The sequence below is a fragment of the Cynocephalus volans genome, chromosome 12 (assembly GCF_027409185.1).
Source record: "Cynocephalus volans isolate mCynVol1 chromosome 12, mCynVol1.pri, whole genome shotgun sequence".
Taxonomy (NCBI): domain Eukaryota; kingdom Metazoa; phylum Chordata; class Mammalia; order Dermoptera; family Cynocephalidae; genus Cynocephalus; species Cynocephalus volans.
In genome coordinates, this window is record NC_084471.1 from 99,516,140 (window position 1) to 99,525,247 (window position 9,108).

Sequence of the window (9,108 nt, forward strand, 5' to 3'; positions counted from 1 at the left end):
GTCAAAGAAGGGTTCAGATCCCCGTGCCGGGCAGCCACCAAAAACAAAACAAACAAAAAAATGGAATATTATTTTTTAAAGTTAGATCGTAAAAAGTTTAATTTGTTTCAACTTTATTTTTATATATTTTTAGGTCTCTGTTTAAACTAAAAGTTATACTAGATGATTTCTAATCTTCATTCTGTCTTTACTGTTCTGTGAGTTTACCCCAGTATGTGGAAATTCAGTGAGACAACCTCATACAAACTCTTGTAGATAGTTTTTAAAAACATCTCCCAAATAATGACAAATTAAGAGTGTTAATCAAATCACAATCAAGAGAGCCCCAGAGTCTCATGATCTGTTAATTCAGCTGTGTTTTCTCAGGGTGTTGGTAACTTACTGTATTTTTGTTTAGTTTAGTTTAATATTCAGGATTCCTAGTGTCTCACTTGATCCTGAAGTTGGAGGAAATAGGATATAATGCACAGATTGATGAAGATTTGCTTAAGTCCCAGCAATACAAGAACAACATCACACCTCACATAAGCCACAGTGAAACAGGCTATTGAAGAGAATAGGAAAATTACTCCAATCTCCTTACCAGGTTGATGAGGTGTGCCATGGATCCAGATTCATGTAGCCTCCAAACAGGAGTCCAAGAAAGGTGACAGTGGGGAGTAGGACTCAGTGAAGGCAATTCTACCTGGCACCAGATTCCCATAAACCATGAGGAGAAGGGGTAGGGATATATCCTTTGAGGTGGAATTTGAATTTCTTCCTTTCTTCTAATCTTCAGTGAAAGCATCAGTCCCACCAGCCTGCTGCTGAGTCAATAAGCACGTCCTGGTAGGATGCACCTCCTTGAGCCTTCCATCACAGGCTTACCCTGGATGCACGAGGTGATTCCCTGGGCCAGACTTCTTGCTCAGGAAAGACCATTTTACCCAAGTCCACCTCCACCAACCATGTGGGGAGCAGAGTCATTTGCCAGTTAAGGTTGGCAATTTTGCCTCCCCCAGTGGGCACAGGGGGTGCAGCCCCTTCCCTCACCCCTCCATACTTGCTGCTCCATACAGCCCTCCAAACTCACTTTGAAGCAACATAACCCAGTTCTGTCAAATCTCCTTGACCAGGATCAGCTTTGAGGTTTTGCTCCTCTCTAAATACCATATGTAAAAGAAGCAAAGAATTAGAGACTTTTAGAGCAGAAGGGACATTGGGAGACCTATCCCAAGCTTCTCATTGTTTAGAAGAGAAAATTCAGACCAAGAGAGGTGAATTTAGGGATAAACTAAAATTTATTCTACCAGTCAGTTCAACATTCTTTCAACTTTGCCATTCTGCATGATTCATTTACTGGGTAAAAAAAAAAATCCTCACTGTGTGCAGAAGAATATGAAAAGAATACACAATCCCCCACTGTTCACTTAACCTGTTAATTCATCGGGAAAAGAGATGACCTTAGAGTGCCCTAATTAGAGAACAGTGGAAACAAAGCGACTTTTTCTAACAGTTCTGCAGAATGACCACTGGACGGCACTGTGGCTAGGCGGCAGAGCCCACCACCTCTTCACCATGCCCGTCACACTGGCGAATTCAGAGAAGTTCTCGTCTCATAGCAACAAGACAGGGAAAATTGCTGAGCACCCAGAAGCAGCTGTAGATTAACTAATCAATCAGTGGTGTTCAAAACACAAAGCATCTAAACATTGGAGTAAATTCCAAAATAATTAATACCCTTTACATACATGAACTCACTAGTCAAAATATTGTTTGAAACCCATTTTACAAACATGATTATTTTCTAAAAAACCCCATCAGACCACCAAACTGGCTGTAACGCCACCCATACTTACCAGGGCCTCTCTCTCCCTTTTCTGCTCCTTTTATCATTTGACTCAGAGAATTCATGGACTTTTTCATAGCAGTGTAATCTAGAATTTCCCTACAAATAAATGTTCATATGCTGCTGGTACACAGGCAGTTAAATTTATTTTAGGTTGAATTCATTTTAGGCCCAACTCATTTCTCTCAGACCCTCTTTAATTTTTCAATCCTCTGCAGTCTGGGCCTTTCTGAAGTTCAACTTGCACAATTGAACATTTCAAGAGCTTTGTATATTCTTTCTCAGAAGAAGCCTCTTTAAAAGTATTACTTCTACTCTTCATGAGCTCTAATTGAGTTATACAAGTAGGGTTATACAATTTGGATTCACCTATAATTTGAAGTATGCGCAATTTTAGCTCTGCACACAGAAGAATGACCCCCAACACATGCTGGGCTCTGCTGTGATTAGTGTGCGTGTGTATCTGGTTTCAAGATTATGATGCAGATCTGGAGGTTTGAGACCATAATCTGATTTCCAACAGGCAGACAGTTAATGAGAGAGTCGGCTGTTTGCCCACAATAGCTAGATATAGGAGATTAAAACTCCTTTAGTGGAATTTTGCATGAATCCTCTATTCTGCTTTCCTGCTGTAGCTTCTGAAGAACAGTTTCTTTAAGGAGACTATATTCGGCCAGGAGGAGCCTATATGTGCTCAATAAGACCATGGCATAGATACTTGGACAACGAAAAAGGAGATTTGAAGAGTTGCACGTTAGGGAGGATGGGCAGCACAATAGCTGAGAAGAATGGATTTATACTCTATTCAGTAGAGGATAAAATTCATTTAAAAGTCAAAATTCATTTAAACTTCCAGGCTATCTGATTCTCCAGGCAGATGCACTGCACTTGAATGAGGCTTTAAACATTAGAAAAAAAATAGGTGTGAAATTCTAGTGATATATACAGCTGACACTGTTTTCTTTAGTCACAAAATAGTATGACGGTTGCGTGCTCTGGAGTCAAACTTTCTGTGTCCAAGTCCAGGTTCTGTTTACCAGCTATTTAATCCAGCAAATTATTCTCAAACCTCAGTTACTCCATTTTTAAGATGGGGAAAATGCCTACCTATATTAGGGTTCTCTAGAAAAACAGAACCAATAGGATGCATAGATAGATGGTGGGTGGTTGGATAGACAGAGATTTACTTTAAGGAATTGGCTGATGTGATTGTGGGGGCTGGCAGGCTTGAAATCTGTAGGGCAGGCCAGCAGGCAAGATTTGATGCTGCCATGCTGAGGCAGACCTTCTTCTCCAGGAAACCTGTTTTTTTCTCTTAAGGCCTTCAACTGGTTGGATAAGGCCCACCTGCATTATCAATGGTAATCTTGTACTTAAAGTCAAATTACTCTATATATTTGTGTGTGTGTGTGTGTGTGTGTGTGTGTGTGTGTGTGTGTGTGTGTGTGTGTGTGTGTGTGTGTGTGTGTGTGTGTGTGTGTGTGTGTGTGTGTGTGTGTGTGTGTGTGTGTGTGTGTGTGTGTGTGTGTGTGTGTGTGTGTGTGTGTGTGTGTGTGGCGGGCCAGTACGGGGATCCAAACCCATGACCTTGATGTTATAAGGCTGTGTTCTAACCAACTGAGCTAACCAGCCAGCTGTGATCATAGATACTAACCACATCTACAAGATACCCTCACAGCAACACCTAAATTAGTGTTTGATTAAATAACTGGGTACTATAGCCTAGCCAAGATGACACGAGACTAACCACCACACCACTTTATAGGATTGTTATAGTAATAAAATGAGCCAAAATCACTCATGTAAATCATTCAACACATTGCCAGACACATAGTAAGCCCTCAAGAAAGGTTACCTATTGTCATTATTTTAATTTAGTCATTGCTAACCCAATGAATTTTGGCATATTTTGGGTTACTTGGCACCATATTGATATGTACTAACTCTAGTAGAAACAGGTTTTTAATATCACCCTCAAATTGTAGCATTGTTTTCCTTCTTTAGTTTCTTCAGTTCTGCTAAGATTCTGAAGACTCAAGGTGGGAGGAAAAATTGGGAGCAGGAACTTGAATGGAAGAGAGGAGGAGCAGGAACTTGAATAGAACTACTTCTATTCACCACTTACCCCAAAGGAATTTTTCTTTCTCATGAATATTTAAGAAGGAATGGGTACACAAAATACTTCAGAAGGAAGACTTTTATCAGCACATTTCTGTTGAGATTTTCTATTTTTTTTTTTTTTAAATGGTGACCGGTAAGGGGATCTTAACCCCTGACTTGGTGTTGTCAGCTCCACGCTCACCCAAGTGAGCCAACCGGCCATCCCCACACAGGGCTCTGAACCCGTGGCCTCGGTGCTATCAGCACCACACTCTCCCAAGTGAGCCACGGGCCAGCCCTGGGATTTTCACTTCTACAATAGAGAGTACTGATGATAAAAAAAAATCAGTTTTGACTGTTAGTTTAACTATTCATTCTAGTAGAATATGAAAAAACCTGTGAAATGTGACTTAAGTTGCTCTTTGCCCTAGTTAATTATAGGCTACCATTCTAGCTAAAAATGTAACAATTGTATATTTTCAGTTAAACCATAAGTGAATTACTCTATAACTAGAAATGTAAGGGAAATCAAATGATACTGACATTGTTGAGCCTTTGTAGCTTTCAAATTCATTATGGGAGATAACAATGTTTTTATTGTTTATGTCAATTTTAGTTGTGTATCTCATACCATATAGTTTATCCAGTGGTGTGAAGTCAGCTCATACATGCTTGCAAGAGACAATTCCTAAATTTTCAGAAATTTTGAGAGCTGGTTGACAACAGAGTAGCTTGAAATCAACTATGGTAGACATATTTGCACCCCAGACATTGGCAATTACTACAAATCAGACCTTCCCCAACCAAAGGTCAGTTCTTAAACACTGATCAGTACACAACTGGTTATAGTAGTCCCCCCTTATTCATGGTTTCACCTTTGCAGTTTCAGTTACCTGTGGTCAATTGTGTTCCAAAATTATTAAATGGAAAATTCCAGAAATAAATTCATACATTTTAAATTGCATGCCATTCTGAGTAACTTGATGAAATCTCGTGCTGTCCCTCTCTGTCCAGCACCAGACATGAATCATCCCTTTGTCCAGCATATCCGTATTGTATATTCTACCCACCCATTCTTGAATCATCATGGCGCATACTTCAAGTATGTCTAGCTGGGTACCCCTAAATGAGTCATCTCCTGAGCTCAGCTTTGGTGTGGTTTGTTTCTTACACTAGTTTGTGTACTTCTTTTTTGTACTCAGGGCTCCCTTCTCCCTGCCACTCCTGGACCCCTTCACTCTGCCCCACTCCAGGAGAAGGAGTGATGCTACTACCATAGTTCAGCTTTAGAAACGTTTTACTGCCTACTGCTAGGTGGAGTTCTTACTCTGCCTGGTTAAAAAGGCTCATGGGCATGTGGGATTTTCTTTTTTGGTCTGGAGTGGTAAAATGCGCCTACTCCCACAAGGAAGGAGGCATCGCCAGCGTTCATCTTCTGTTTGGCCCGTGTGAACTCTCTTCCTCTCCTTCCTTCTCTTTTTGGGAGAAGGCTTGGCCATCCTTGTGGGGAAGGGGGTTCTTTTTGCCTTTCTTTTTTTGATGCTTTCTTTTCTTCCTATGTGGCAGCTGGGGTCCAGGACTGTCCTGGCCTGAGAAGGGGCAGGTTTAGTGGGGCATTATTTATTTACTTATTTATTGCCATAGATCTTGTAGCATCTGTTCTTATGGTGCTGACAGGCATGGTCTTTGTTCCACTGAAGCGTTAATATCCAAAACTCAGTGTTGGCTTGGGATGGCCTTTTGGCCTATTTGGTTCCAGGCTATTCAAGTCTACCTAGTTTAAGCACAGGAGTTGTGATGTCCAGCAGTTGACCCACTTCCATGTTGGGCTTGGGGTTGAAAGTGCCTGCCAAGAATTGTTTTCCTTCTCAGGAAGGGGGTGCTGAGGCATGGCAAGATTGTTTGGGGTTCTCTTGAATCATAGGAAAATTTTTCTGCCCAAATCTTTATCTTTGCAGTTAAAATGGCCTGTAAGCCAGAGCTCACCGTCCAACTTCAGCCCACCCCAGCCCAGGAGTGTTTGGGGACACTGTCACAACATACTAGGTGAATTAGTTGGGTCTACTTTGACTCCAGGGCTTGCTTTAAGAATTCATCTGATTTACCTTTTTTTAAAAAAATTTTATTTTATTAATATTTTTTTACATTCTATGATGTTGTTGCAGAGCAGTTGGGAGAGGGAGATGGGAAAGGGGAAAGAATGGGATGGAAGAAGAATGAAGGAGGAGGGGCAGGATCGAGGCCTGTGCCACCCCCACATTCCCACAGGGGAGACCCGGGGGCTTCTAGCGGTGGCTTCGTAGTTGCCGGGCTGGGTACGGATGTTATGGGGGTGTGGCCAAAGCCCTCGCCTCCCACCACCCCAGCTCAGGAGAGCCTAGGGCACTTCCTGTGGCGGGTCAGTGGTCACCCCTAGGGTAGTTGTGCTTGTCAGGGGTGTGTGGCCAAACCCATGGTTGCAGGTATCAGGGGGCATGGTTGAGTCCCCTGGCCCTCCCCACTTTCTGGCTTGGTAGCCCAGGGGACTTCCAGTCCTTCTAGGTGTTCTTTGCTGAAACGAGACCTTTACTAGTTAATATTCAACTTTGTGTCTGGTTGTGGGTATTTTGTTTTTTCTTTCAGTTCTGTGTTAGATTATTTGCTGTTCCCACCACTCAAACTCTGCACTGGAACTAATTTGTTGTCCTTTGCTTACTTCGAAAAGGGGGAACTTCCTGTAGGGACCAGTACTTGAGCTGTGTGATTGAGCTAAATTGCTGCTTTGCTGCTGATTCCCTGGGGCAGGCTTTTTGTGCAGCTCATGTTTTAATGGTTGACTTTATAGGTACTTCCGGTTCTAGTGAAATCCGGTGCACTGGGTTGTGTAGAAACACTGGTCTGGGCCTGAGTCTTTTCATCAAACTGCACCCCATGCAATTCCATATTCCTGACCAGTCTCCTCTGAGTGGTCCTATGCTGATTGGGGGACAGATTAGCTGTCCTTGCTGTACCCCAGTGTTCCCCCAGTGGGCCCTTCTACCCCACCACCTGTGCTCCAAACACTTTCCATGGGACAGGCTGTGCTCCAGACCCTTGTGATGACTCACTGGCCTCTGAATGGCTCCTTTTTTCCAGTTGTTGTGGTTTCTCAGTCCTACGTGGGTCCACAGGAACCTTATTAGTGGTATTGCTGGCTTTGGGGCCACCAAGGCCCTCTTCTCACCTGCTGCCTCCAACTTCATCTGAAAGGCACAGCTGCCAGCTCTGCTCCTTGTGCTCAGCAGCTCCAGCCTGGAAGCAGCTGGGATTTGTAATGGTTCGAGGGGTTTTTTCTTTCTCTCATCATGGCTTCTCCCACCTTCATGCACTCCGTAGGTCTCTCCTCCTCTTTCCCTGAGCTCTAGCAGCCCCAGCTTGGCTGTCATGGCTTTTTTATAGCTGTAAATTGGTTGATTTGTGGGAGAGTGTGACACTGGTGAACATCTATTCTACCATCTTGGCCGCAAGTCTGATTTACCTCCTTATAATTTCTAGAGTCAGGCTGGGTATTTCTCTGCAATCCATAGCAGTTTCTGAGTCACAACTACCATCTGTCTTATGAACTAATCTGAATCTGATATGGACATTTCCAGGCTACCTACAGCCTTATAAAAAGTTCTTCCTGTTCCATGTGTCCTTTAATCATATACTTTTTGAGCCCCAAATGTGCCTGCTCTAGTCAGGGCCATGCTCTCATTCAGTGGTGCACTGGAAACATTTTTTTTGGTGGTGGGGAGGTGGCAGCTGGCCAGTATGGAGATCCAAGTGTGTGGCCTTGGTTTTATCAGCACCAGGAAACTGACTCTTTGGGGGAAAGCCTGAGATTTGTAGCATTTACTGATTTCAAAGGTGTAAATATTCCCACCATTGCTAATCCAAAGCTACCAACCTGGTGTCACTGAACGGGGAGTTGAGAAGACACGCACACAACTGGCTTTCTTCAGGAGATCCAGCAAAAGGCAGCTGCAACAAACCACTGTTTTGCACATTTAAAAAAAGGTACCCCTGAGTGGAGGAATTAAGAAAGTTATCCCTTTTTAGGGCCAGCCCGTGGCTCCCTTGGGAGAGTGTGGTGCTGACAACACCAAGGCCACGGGTTTGGATCCCTACATAGGGACGGCCAGTGAGCTCACTTGGGAGAGCGTGGTGCTGACAACCAAGTCAAGGGTTAAGATCCCCTTACTGGTCATCTTTTTAAAAAATAAAAAAAAAAGAAAGTTACCCGCTTTGGGCAAATTAGAAAAAAACACCTCTTCTGGGCAGAAGCATACTACATGTGCCCCTTGGTGAGCAGATGGCAGATGCCCCTCCCTCCACATACAGCTTGTTGAGGGGAATGTAAGTTAGATTTTAGGCCCATTTGCTTCCTTAACGGGGTGCCTCTGTGCAGTGCACAATCAGCACAACCTCACATGGCAGTCCTGGCTCTGATTCATGACCACCCTGTAGTTAAGTAAAATGGATGGAATAGGGGAAAAGAGAACGAAGTTACCCACCAACCTGGAAACCTGCTTTATGCAGATAATTATAGGATGATATTGCCAGTTGGAACATTAGTTGTTCTTAAGATTAGCCTAATTAACAGAAGGCTATTATTGCTAAAAAGAGCCTTCGACTATACCATTCCAAGGATAGACATAATGATATAGCTAAAAAGACTTGGGAAATGTGATACCTAGAAGTACATATGCAGATTCCAACTCATTAAATAAATATATTTATCTTTTGTGATTTAAATCTTAACAATAGTCAAACACAAATATAATGTGAATATTTAAATTTAATGTAGTTCTTTACTATTTAAAAGGCAGTTTCTCATAACTCCTACTTACTCTACCAATTACTCAGTGTAAGCTATATTCCCCCCTTTTTTTGAAATTTTGAAGTATTATTCAGCTTTTATTGTTTTTGTTTTTTGTTTTTTTGGTGGCTGGCTGGCCGGCCTGTACAGGGAACCCAACCCTTGACCTTGGTGTTACAAGGCCGCGCTCTACACAACTGAGTCAACCACCCAGCTCCTTCTCCCCATTTTTTATAGATAAGAAAACAGGCTGAGAGAGCAAATAATTCAAGGCGACTCAGAAAACAGAACCAAGACCAGTTCTTCCTAAATCTCACACTCTTTTTACTACTCTATGCTTATATAGACATATTTTAGTATT